We start from the raw sequence: 13272 nt of genomic DNA, 5'->3' as shown, positions 1-13272 counted from the left end.
GTTGCTTAACTACTGCTGTAGTGCCTTAGCAGAGAATCCAGGTGCCCTTAACACTTGAAAATAACCTGCAGCAGAGGCCAAAGGTGTTTTGAGTCAGTCTGCACCCCAGTGCCATTTCAGTACTAACAATACTAAGTTCTAATGGTGTACCTTGCTTCGAAGGGGAGAAGGTGCTGTTCAAGGGATGTGAACAAAGGATTTATTCTGATATTTCTCCTTCAGACTGAAGAAAGTGAGATTAAACAACTTCCAGGAAATGCGAAGGAAATCTGCATGGAAAGAAGAATTAATTCCTCTCACAAATACAAGTTTCCCATTCATTATTTTTTTTTCTTCAAACTACCCCAAGAAACAGATTGAATATTTGCCTTTGTGGTGGAGGTGATAAGCCTGGGGAGGGAGGATAGTTCTTCTGATGTCTTTCTTGGTGTGTAAGCAATTCTTGGTACAGTCAGCTACACTGTATACACTGGCATAGGAACTCAAATGAAAACCAGTGGTCAGACTGTCTTATTTGCAGAACAGCTATTATGCCCATACTTAATTTTACCAGTCAGCCCTTCCTGGGTGCCATTACACCTCCAGCTACTTCGGATGTGTTTCTTCCTCTCAAACTTGCCCCGTGTGTCAAAGCGTGGGATTTGCTTTCGCTCAGTGCTCTGAATAGAGTTCAGTTATCAGCCTTATTCCTGTGTGGTCTGAACGTCACAATATAGACCAAAATGGGTTTTAAACAATTTGTGATGTCTGAAAAGGAGCTTTTCTTGCTTTGCTGCAAGAATCTTCAGCCCACAAGTATTTTTGCTGATGATGTTCTCTTTAGCAGTAACTGCACGATAGTGTCTTTAGATAAAGAACCAATGCTGCATTCTGAATGCTGACTTGTTTTCCCTGGAACAACATCAAGAAAATTAAGAGTGTTTAGGTGTAAGATGGAGATTAGAGGAAGAAAATGAAATTCAAAACAGGAAGCTAAGAAAGTCAGGCTCCAATTCATCCTTCATGACATTTCATTCCAGTTAAGTGCATTGGCAGTTACTGATCTCTCACTTGCTAGTCACTTTCAGTTCTGCAAAACTGCCAAGGAAGCTGCAGATTCCTGCACCCTCTTCAAAGCCTTCAAAAGAAAAATTATGATCAGGAGATTAACAGAGTTGGGGGGGGGGGGGGAAGAAAGGCAAGGAAACAGTCTGAACGTGTGCTTCTCACTGTTCTGCTGGGCAGTTCTCCACATGCCTGTAATTCAGCTGCCTGGAAATAGGCTCTGCTGAGCCACCACGGGACACCAACACTTCCCTTGCCAGAGATGAGTGCAGATAGAGGGAAGCAACTCCAAGCTTGCCAGGTGGGTTAATACAGTGCTGCGTCTCCAGTAACAGCCTCGCCATGACTCAGATAATTGCTCAAGCATAGCACCGCACTCGTGTGCCTGGCTAATAGAGAAGGGGGCAGTTCCCTTGGTCTGCCTGGCGCTGACCATGAAGGCACACCCATCTTTGCCCTAGGGTATCCACATCCCCAGGAGACTACCCTATCAGCTGAGAGCAGAAATAGAACAAAGTTAAAGGGGACACTGCAGGCAGCTGACAGGAGTTTGGCCAGCAGAGAGGATTGTGGCCTGTGCACTGTCTCCATAAGCAGTGCATGAAAAGCAATGCATGTAGCAGCAGGGGAGAGCTAGTTGCTTGTCATGACAACAACTTTTCTGATAATTTGGCTTGCTGAGTAGACACAGTTGGCAGTCAAAATACTGTGATGAGGGATATGTGGCAACTATCCTATAAGTCTACTTTTTTAGCAGCTAAGATGCATGAAAAAAATATATACATTGATACAGTAGCAATTAATTTTTTCCTGCCTTGTTTCTTGACAGTGATTGCCTAACACTAGATGCTTATCTTTTCTACATTGGAATTCTGACTTGTATGCAGCTCCTATTTCCATTGTTTCCTTCCATTTGAAATTATCTAGTTTTTTCTACCAGCACCATATACTTTTAAGTGTGCAGCTTTGCAGAACTTAGACAATATTTGTATATTTCATTTTAAACTGAAAATTGAGTATCTAGGGTGGCAATGAGAACCTGCTTCAAAAGCCAGCAGCGCAGGTTCATCTGATAGAATCTGCCCCTGATTGTTTCTCATGGTAATTCAGAGATGCCTTTATGGACTTAAAGGCTGCACAAAAGGGTTGTCAAGACAGGGATGATGCAACTGGTGCATCACAGCGCATTTAGCAAATGATTGTGCTGTTCCCAAAAGATTACATAGAGAAAAGACAAAAATACATTCCTGAACAGGACAGTTTGGAGCATTTCAAGCTAAAGAGTAGACAATATCATTGTTCTGGTTTCCTTCTGTGCAGACTAATCACTAGGGTTTTTTTTTTTGGGCAGTGTGTGTTTCCAGTCCTACTTGCTGAGGTTTTCAGCTCTGAAGTGCAAGAAGCTAGCAAACACTTGGTGTAGGTTTGTGAGCTTGCTTTGGTGTTTTATCTTGTTAGAAAGTTGTGCAAATGTCAAAGCCGGAGCAATGGCATTCCTGCTTACATCCCTGACTTGTCTCTGAGCTCTCCTCTCAAAACAAAAGGTGCTTATCAAAATGGTTCTGAACAGGTCTTTTGAGTCCTGTATCTCCTGCTACAACATCAGTTTCTTATGTGCTCTCTTCTTACAGTGCCTTCTCCTCCTCCCTCGGCTCCCACAGGGCCTCTCAGGCCCTTCTTACCCCACACTGCTCTCAGACCCAAGTTCTGGGGTGGGCAAGAGCCAGCATAGTACAGCAAGGTGCCCGGAAGCTGGCTGGGGCACGTGCTGATTTGCCTGTTGGTGAGCTGCAAAAAGCAACACCATTAGCTGTGTTACCCCATGGACTTCTCTTCCACCAGGCTGTCATTTAATTTGATATATGGGAAGAAGAGGCCTTTAAAGCAGCTGAAATGACCTAGGCAATGATTATGTGACCTTGTAATGGTCAGTGTTCTGGAGAGAACAGTCAGTGTGCCATCTCCCTGTAGTGACAGCATAACTTAGAAACTCCAGCAGAGCAATTGCGAGAGTCTGCTGTGTTTTCTACAGATGAGATACATTTAGTGATGTTTTCTTAAGCTGATTAGTTTGTATTTATGATGTTCTCTGACCTTCTCACACACTTGGAAGGGTTTGTCGTCTCTGTAGTTACCCACTTCAAAAAAGAAGGAAAAAAAGGCTAAACACATGAAGGCATCAAAACAATAAAGATCAAGGCATCACAGAATCTGGTTTAGGATAACATTAGGTACCAGAAAACAAGCAGTGTGGCTGAAACAGCATTTGTGCTGGAGAGTACTTCACATGAAAAACATTCAGTATTGATTCTTTTAAATCAGCATTGCATGCACTCATGACCTTGAAAAGTTGCTTTGGAAGTTGTCACTAGATAATGAGGATCATGTCATGGAGGCTGCAGCTGGGATCAGTGGGGGCTGCTTTCTGCAGTGCTTACTTCTAATCCAGAGCCACCACAGCCTCTCCAACCGGGTCTGTGCCATGTCAGGCAAAGCAGCACCACACCACATCCCCACCATGGTCTCCCTGCACGCACGCACTCCGGCTGCTTTCCTATTTGGCTGGATGCTTGAAGGCTCCTGAAGCCAAGACACAGATCAGTAGGTTAGCAGAACAAGCTGCTTGCAGCTTTCAGGGCAGACTGAAATGAACTATGAAACCTCAGTTAATTATTTTTCTTGCTGCTTTGTTTTTTACTGCTGCTGACAGTGGGTTTACCTCTGCCCTCTCTCACTGAGATCCTGTTGTTCTTGTTCCTGCTTCTGTAAAAACCCTTGTTTTCCAAGGAAGAAAACGAAACTTTTTTGTTTTCCTTACATGTTTATTCTTTCTCTGTCATTTAGAGACATCAGCAACCCTCAAAAGCAGCTCCTTCAGTAGCTGGAGGCCATGACCCCGGTGAAGAGTACAAAACAGCTACTTGTGGCTCCCCCTGCCCTTCACAATGCCCATGCCATGGCACTGCCTTTCCTTGTATGTCTTCCACAGAGCAGCTTGGCTTTAATTTAGACATGGCCCTTGAAGTCAGGGTGGCTGCTCATACCACACATCCTATTCATATAGCTGAAGTCCTGAAGGAACTGACTTTGATTCAGACGTTGGCAAGAGTTTGAATTGCAGCTACACAGTGTGAGCAGTTTTATGTTTAATTTGTGCTGCCTGTGGCTTTCTGCTCTTTGTGACAACAAAGCAATGTGAGGCAAAACCATCCCTCCGAACTGTACTGCTTAGTAGAAAAGGAAAATTCTGTTGAGGGCTTGGGGCTCCTTGCTGCGTTTGAAGTGAGGTTTGCAGGACCACCTCTCTGGCAAGCCTCGTGTGCCCTCTAGCTGTTGCAGGGGGTTTGAGGAACTCAAATGTCTTTGTCTCCAAGCCTTGCTGAATTGTACAGCGGGTCTTGAAAACAAATTCTTCAATAACTGCAGTTAGAGGAACAGTAGAGACCAAGAGGCTGATGCAGTCTCTGCTGCCATGATTGCCCTATGATGAGCTAACAGAGAGAAACAGTGCTTGATGCTTAGAGAATTCGTGGCTTTGAGAGGTATGGGTGTGGAGTTGACGTGTTCAGCTGAAGCAGGCATCAGTGACAGGTCAGAAGGATGGCTCCTGTGACATCTAGAAAGATGGAGATAGAAATGTGCTGTGGGGCAGAGAGCAAGGAGTTGAACATTTTTTAAATTATTTTATAATGTCTGGATTTTTGAATTTTCTATTTCATGGATTTTTCTTGCACAGGCCTTTTGTGAGATGTTTCTCTGCAGAAAGCAAACTGCTGCCAGCCCACGGGCAGTGTTAGCTGGGGTGTTGGTGGCTTTGAGTGCCTTGTGCATCTGTCTGTCCCAGAGGGACCCAGCAAAGATGGGGGATGTGTTTCTGTCCCAGCTGCTGTGCAAACCCAGAGACAAAGCGTGTGGGGCAGGGAGAATGGGAAAGCATTGTTTATGGTGGTTGGAGCATGGTGGCAGGGTGGAGGAATTAAATTCAGCAGGGAGAGGCTGTTACACACCAAAATGCCCCCTGTATCTTCCCAGATACCACACTGCTGTGACAAAGACCAGCCACACCGTCACGGGAGGACCAACACATTTTCTTATTTTTTTTCTTTTTGTAAGCACTCACTTTTACAGGAATCAGTGTTGGGGAACAGCACCATCAGCCTCGACACTGCCTGTGAACCCAAGAGCTTTGAACCGTTTGGCTTTAAATACAATCAGCTGTGGAGTGGCGAATGTGGGGAGGCACTGCTGGAGAGGTCAGGGCATGGACATGGCTTCTTAAGCAGCTGCAGCTGTGGTGGTGAATACAGATTGAGCACAGCTGTGGATATAAAGCTAGGCTGCTCCTGCCTGGAGTGATGATGATGAGGAGGTGGTTGGGTATGCACCAGGGGGTAGCCATGGGGTAAGATGGTGGTGGTGAGGTCCTCTTCTTTTGCTGTCTTCGTTGAGGCTGGCCTGCTGGAAAAGGAGGCATCTGGCTCTAGTGCAGCCTCCGGGCGGAGCAGGTGAGTGGGCCACAGGGAGCGGTGGTGTTGAGGAGGGGGATGAGATTTGCATGCTAGTGGCCAAAGCGGGCTTAAGGGGGAGCCAGACGTGCTGTGTGAACGACCCACGCACCATGGAGAAAGGGACTAAATGCCCACTGGGACAGATAAATGAGCCTGCCACTCCCGGTGTACAGCAAGATAAACGTGTGGCTTTCTGAAGGCTGGAAAGCACAGACCTGGAGCCAGCAGAAGAGGTATTTTTGTCCAGATGTGAACCGTGTCCTGGCTGCACCTGGATGGTGGGGGTTGGTATGCCCTAATGTGAATGCAGGGCTGTTACCTCTGTTAGGTCTCTTCTTGTGCCAGGAGGGTAGGAAATCCTTAAATTGTAGGGCAAGAAAGCTTGATACTATAGTGTTTGCAGACCTCATCGTGGGACCTCGTGGAGAGGTAAGTGGGTTATAAACCAGCACTATTTTTAAAGTGATGTTCCCTCTGCTAAGGAAGAAGGAAGGAATCATGTCTGCCGTCTATGCTGAACCAGCAGCCCAGCACACTGACAAAGCACATCATGTTTTTCTAGTGTTCCATCAAGGGGGTCTGACTCAGTGCCTGTATGTTTAAATTCCTTTTCTTGCCTTGTGCATTTTGGTTTGGTTTTGTTTTGTATGTGCCTACCAAATTTGTGATAAGGATCATCCACGCCTGCAACATAACTTGCTTCATTGCAGCTTATTTCCTAGGAGAGGCTTTGTATCTGAAAGAATTACAACAGAAGATGTTTGGCTTAACAGCATCTGCACCTTCCATATTTCAGAGGCTGGATGGATCCTTGCTTGCATGTTTACCAATATGATTGTGCAGGTGTTCTGTATATGTGTGCTACATAAAGGTATACACTGCAGACCATCTCAAAATATTTTACTTAATTCTGCTCGGTAATGAAACAGACAGCAGGCAGCATGAATATCTGCAAACCTGCATTGAAAAGCCCACTCAAAATTCAATGTCAGGCACACAACCAGCATGTTCAGGAAGCTGTGCCATTGTGTGTGTTAGGTGCCATGGAAACATCTCCTGATGGTAACACAGCCGTCAGCTTGTGCAATGTGCCTCTGGAGGCAAGTGAATCCACTTCTACTAGCAGTTAATTTCTACCCTTCACAAAATCTGGAGTGAAAATACTGATTAAGATTATACCTAGCAATTATTCTACTACAAATTAATAGCAGAGGAACAGCCCAATTAGCTTTGGCTGGACTGCATGGATTGGCGAGGGGAAGAAAGGTGATGGTGTCTTCTGAGCAGCACAACTGACACTCTCCTGCAGGCTACTATGGGAGCAAGTGCCTCCCTTTCAATTTGTGTAAGTGAACTTAAAGCTGGCTTCTTGAGTTCCTTCTTACATTCTTCTTTCTGAGAAGGCTGCATTTCTTCCCCCAGCTGCTGCATCTGAAGAGGGAGAGAGGAGATGTTTAGAGTAATATAGCCTAAATCATTCAGGGTGGTTGTTTGTTTTGTTTTGTTTTTTAACACTCTGCAGCTTATGTAAAAAATGCTGTACAATGCATCTGGTATGTGCTGGCATCGCTTTCTTTTTGATCATTATTAGTGTGCTTTAGCATTAACATGATGCTTCAAGCTTGTTTAGGTACTGAGGGACAGAAATGTGGTGTAGGTGTTTCAGTTCATGTTTGTGTTCACCATGGCAGCATGGCTGGATACAGCCCCCTTAAGCCCTGGCTTTACTGAAGGCATGTGCTCCATGAGCTGGAACCCAACATTTTTGTTATAGCATTCTGCTACAAATCTATAGAGAAGTTTTTCCTCTTTCCCTCTGAAAATAGAGTAATAAAAACATTTAAGAAGGGGCTGGGTTTAGACCAGGGGATAATGATACAGAAAATGAAAATCCTCCTTTAAAATGTAACTCGAATACTCTTTACATATTTCTGCTGCAGAGCAAGTACGGTACAGTCCTTAGGTAAGTCCAGGTGTACCTGTTCAGACTCCTGCTCTCACTGTGTGGTGGAACGAAGCCCTCTCCTCTGTGACCGTGAGCACAGGCTGCCTGGCAGGGCAAAGCCAGGCGCCGTGTGTAACGTAGGGCGTAGGAGACGAGGGAAGGAGGACAAGGGAGCACGGGCACCCCTGGCTGGCAGCGTTTCCCCTCTCGTAACCGCCCTGAGGTGCCACGCGCTGGGCTGAGGGACTGCTGGAACCGGACAGAACCGGCTGGCAGAGGCCGTGCCCGGCCGGGAGCAGCCCCTGCCTCTCCTCGGCTCTGCTGCCAGCACCTGGGCACGGGTGGCCACTGCAGGATCCCACGTACTTTTCAGACCTCTTCATCCTGACAAAACGCAAGGCGGCCCCTGGGTGCAGGCTGTTTTGTGATTTCTTGCACAGGTATTTGCAGCGGGTTTGGGGGAAAGCTATTCGGAAGAACTGGGTGAGCAGACGCCAGCCTCATGCCGTGGCTGCTGCTTACACTCCTCCTCTGGCTCCTCTATGAATCTTGCTTTTGTAGTCTTTGTAAATTGGGTAGAAATTCACCAATTTCAAGGAGCTGGAAGGCTATGCAGCCTCTTTCCTGATTACTTGGGATCATTTTGAGGAAGGGTTTCAACAACCCCTCACCTCAGGTGAGACCCCACCTGGAGTACTGTGTCCAGTTCTGGAGCCCCTATTACAAGAGGGATATGGACATGCTGGAAGGTGTCCAGAGCAGGGCCAGGAGGATGAGCAGAGGGCTGGAGCACCTCTCCTGTGAGGACAGACTGAAAAAGTTGGGGCTGTTCAGTCTGGAGAAAAGAAGGCTCCAAGGTGACCTCATTGTGGCATTTCAGTGTCTGATGGGAGCCTACAGGAAGGCTGGGGAGGGACTGCTCAGGATATCAGGCAGTGATAGGACTAGGGGGAATGGAATGAAGCTGGAGGTGGGGAGATTCAGGCTGGAGGTGAGGAGGAAGTTCTTCCCCATGAGAGTGGTGAAGCCCTGCAATGGGTTGTCCGGGGAGGTGGTGAGGTCCCATCCCTGAAGGTGTTTAAGCCCAGGCTGGATGAGGCCCGATATAGCGTGGGGTGTCTCTGCCTATGGCAGGGGGGGTTGGAACTAGATGATCCTTGTGGTCCCTTCCAACCCTGACTGAGTCTATGATTCTAACCTCTCCCTGTCCTAAATAGGGCATCTGCCTTGAGCTGGAGCCACATTTTCTCTGAATGCAAGTGTGAATGAGTTTTTTCACCATTTACCCCTTCACAGGTCCTGTTTCTGCTCTACAGAAGAAGAATGATAGTATTTTAGAACATGTAGAGTTAAAATCTGTACTAAGATGCTATGATGAGGACAATAATTTTACCTAAGATGTTGACCCTTGGACCTTGAAATGATGCAAGAGTTTCTGCTTACCACTTGCCTGTTCTTATTCCTCAGCAATCCTTATCATCTGTTCAAGTCAAGCACACGAGTAAAGTCTCACCAGATCCACAGTTCAGCAAAGAAAGTGGCACATTTGGTGTTCCTCTGGAAACCCTCATACCAGATGCAACACAATGTGGAGTTCCTTTCCTTGTGACACAGATGGTGGAATACCTGGAAGTATTTGGTGAGTTCATGTTTTGTCTGATCTCTGAAAACTGTTGTTTAATCTGTACTTTGCAGCTGTAACTGCCGAAAAGTCTGTTTTTACAATTATTATGCTTTCTTAGAGGAGTTCTTGCATGTTGAGATCTGCTTCTCATCACATAAGTATGATAGTGCAACCATTGCTTACTGATGCATATTTCTTCTTGAACAGGTCTGGAGCATGTTGGTATATTTCGAGTCAGTGGCTCAGTAAATAAAATCAAGGAATTGAAACAGAAATACAATCAAGGAGAGAAAGTAGATCTTATTAATGATGGAGATGTTGATTCTGTGGCCAGTCTCCTGAAACTCTTTTTGATGGAACTGCCAGTGGCTGTTTTCCCAGACAACATCTGTTCTGGCTTGCTAAAAACTTTCCAAGGTACAGAAAAGGCACTTTCCAAGCTTCTGTCTTGTCTTTGACGGTGCCAGATAGTGTGTTCATTGCACTTTCCTATAAACAAGGATTTAAGTTTCCTTAACCTGATACTGATGCTTAATTGCTTTTGATGGACTAATATTCCATTAACTTGCCTATAGTCTTTTCTTCCTTTTTAATTCATTAAGGCTTTTGAACCACCCAACATCCTGTGGCAATGCATTTTCCAGTCCCCTGTTCTTTGAGAAAGTTCCTCTTCTGGATGTATGCTTTTTAGATTGGATAACTTGCTCATTACATACTTATTGTTGAGGTGATATCTTTATTTTTACCTCAAATACTGCATTCAGTCCTGGTGTCCCCATCAGAAGAAGAACACAGAGCTGTTGGAGTGAGTCCAGAAGAGGGCCACAAACATGATCCAAGGGCTGGATCATGTTCTCTGCTATGACAATAGGGTGAGGGAGCTGGGCCCTAGAGAAGAGAAGACTCTGGGGAGACCTTAGAGCTGCCTTCCAATACCTGAAGAGCTCCTATAGGACAAGGGGGAAAGGTTTGCTGCTGAGGGAGAGTAGGTTTAGGCAGGATCTTAGGAAGAAACTCTTCAGTATGACTGTGATGAGACTCTGTAATAGGTTGCCCAGGGAGGTTGTAGATGCCCCCTCCCTGGTGCTGTTCAAGGCCTCGTTGGATGAGACCTTGAGCAGCTGAGTCCAGTTAGGAGGCACCCCTACCCATGTTGGGGAACTTGGAGTAGATATTCTCTAAGGTCCTTTCCAACCTAAGCCATTCTGTGATTTTTTTAATCAAATCATTATCATAATGCTGCTAATGCTCTATGTAGCTACTGCCTCACTTCTCCGTTTTTGGAGCTAAGTCTTTCTCTATTTAGCCTTCCCTTGTACAGGAATCTTTTTGCATATCTCTGCTCCTCTTTAGTACTTTTAACTAGTTTTCTTATAGTCTTGGACAGCAGCATGTGTAGTAGCATGAACCATTCAAATGTAAAGCCAGGATGAGTACCTACAGCAACAGCCTGTTTGGTTGCCTATTCTCTGTCACTGGCAGAGCAAATGTGCCCAGAGATTTACCTGGTGATTTCTGAGTGATAACTAATTCAGGTGTTTGCATATAGACAAGTGGGTTGCATGTCATTCTGTTCTCACTTCATCTGCTAATTACCAGGTGATGTACATGCTTACCAAATAAACCAACTGAAAAAAGCCAAAACAACAAAACGGGAGGAAAGAGAAAAGAGCCACTTTAATGAACTGTAAAAGACTTAACTGTAAGATAAACAGGTTTGGGTTTTTTTGCAAGCACTTTGTTTTGACTACCCTGACAGGCTTGCTGGTCTTTAAAAAATGATATTATTATTTTCCCACACTCCATCCTCTTTCCCATATCTGATCAAGCTTGGCCATTATGAAATGTGTATTTAAGTACTAAAATTGCCCTTTCAGGCATGTTTTGCTGCTCATGTTGTCAAAGCTATGCATATGCATCCTGGTGATCTATGGCAAGTTTGAGCAGCAGCTGCCTGTTATCGAGCACTACTGTCATCACAGTTCTAATAACCAGGAGACTTTATCATACTAATTCTGAACTGCTGATCAAAGATAGTTGTTTGCGAACCCAATTTAGATTTCTAAGCATCTCTTGTGTAACTACAGTTGCATATTTATAGACCAAAAATGTTTTCAGACTGAGAGCTACCAATTAGTCAGGAAATGAAGATGATGTGGGGCTGGAAGGGTACAATTTCTTATCCCTCTTAATGAGAATCATACAGCATATGTAAAATCCCTGAGGGGAGTCATGGTTGACAATCTTGTATCACCTTTAAAGACAGCTTTAAGGGCTCAGGTACATGACTGCTGCCTGGAATTCCAATAAACCCCAGCAAGTGCTAGATTATGCTCTCACCACAGGAAGCATAGCAGAAACAATATCTATAAGACTCCTATAGCTGACAATTCATAGTACTGAATATGTGAAAATTGTTGTTAAAATGTACTGTATTTACTGTTTGCTGTGATATAGTAGAAACCTCCCTCTTCCTCAGATATGCAATGTCTATGATGAAATCATGCTATTATTATTAGGAATATCTACATTGTATAACCATTTATTTTTCTTTTATCTTCTCCAGAGCACAAAATCCACGCAACAGAATGCATAGGGAACCTTAGACAATTGCTCAGTGGCCTGCCCAGAGCCCATCAAGATCTCTTCCAGTTTCTGTCTGCTTTCCTGTTAAAGGTAGCAGCACACAGCGCAGTGAATTTCATGACTCTGGAAAATCTAGCCACTGTGTTTGGACCTGCTCTGTTCAGGTGAGTACTCTGTTTATAGACTACCTGAAACAGTACTGCTAGATCGTACATTACAATGAGGCTTTCTGTCTTAACTGCCTGTCTAATGGTAAGTGGAGCATTTAGAAAACGGAATGTTTATGTGATACATCACAGACAGATGTGACGATTTCTGAGCTGACTGACCGCGTTCATCCTGTTGGCCACTGACCACGCAGGTCTAGCCTCAAGTGACCATTTTGAAGAGACGATGCATGAGGGACGGAGAGCTGTTGAATGAAAACTGCAACTCCTTTCTTGGCCAAGCTAAGTGCTGGCTGTGGAGGCTACTTGGTTGTTAGCTTTGATTTTGAAAAAGCTGATTTTGACATTGTGATAGCATTTCATATCAGAGAATTGTCTATCAAGAAAGAGAAGTAAATAGTTTTGCCCTTGATACTGTAATTCAAGTTGGCATCCAAGCAGATGCCAGCTGAGCTTGCAACCAGTGAGTGCCTCACTGAAGCTAGAGAAGGTATGTCTGGGATGATAGTAAGTGGATGCAGAACTGAATGCTAAAACAGAAAGGTGGGAGGGCATATGTCATAAAAATCAAGGCAATGAGAGGGAACAGCCTGGAGTGATCTGATAATGGAGGATTTTCCAGTGAGTTGAAACAATTTAGTTCTTTGTCTAACCCCTCATGTTGACCCTGGAGGATGTTAAAAGGTCTTAGAATTTGTGAACCTTTGTTATAGTTGACTGTAGCCATTCCGTCTTAACCTGAGCTGTAATCCACGTTGCAAACTGCATGCCAATTATTAGTATTTTCTATGCAGTAAGAAAAAACCCTAACTTGCTATTTTTCACCACCTTTTATGGCAAGCCAAGTAAGTTATTAAAAGGATATATTCAGCACAATTGGTACCAAGCATATCAGAAATTAGTACCAGACTTTGTTTTGGGCAACTGCACTCAGACCTTGCTGCGTTTCCATAGATCTTTGGCCAGCCTGTTCTAGTGTGGGATGTCCCTGCCCATGGCAGGGGGGTTGGAACTAGATGGTCCTTGTGGTCCCTTCCAACCCTGACTGATACAATGCTACTATGATCTTTATGTTTGTGTCTGTTTGTCTGTTCTGTGAACTTATCAGCAGATGTACCAACAGGTGGTATAAGTAAAAAGACTTTAGCAAAACTATAGCTAGGAAGAAGAATCTAAGAACAAGTAGTGTGGCAGAAGTTATGCCGCTCACTCCTGGGAGAATAAGCTTCACCATGGAGGGTATTCAGTGATGGAACAAAGCAGTTCTGCAGTCAGCCCCCAGGTTCCTTAATAGTGCATGCTTAAATTAGACAGATGAGATTTACTTCCCAGTGTTTCTATCCTTTGTGTGGTGACACTTGTAAACAGGTAAAAGGCTCATGCCAAAAGGCCTGTACC

This window comes from Dryobates pubescens, chromosome 30 (genome assembly GCF_014839835.1).
Source record: "Dryobates pubescens isolate bDryPub1 chromosome 30, bDryPub1.pri, whole genome shotgun sequence".
Classification (NCBI taxonomy): Eukaryota; Metazoa; Chordata; class Aves; order Piciformes; family Picidae; genus Dryobates; species Dryobates pubescens.
Note: the sequence above shows the minus strand (reverse complement) of the source record.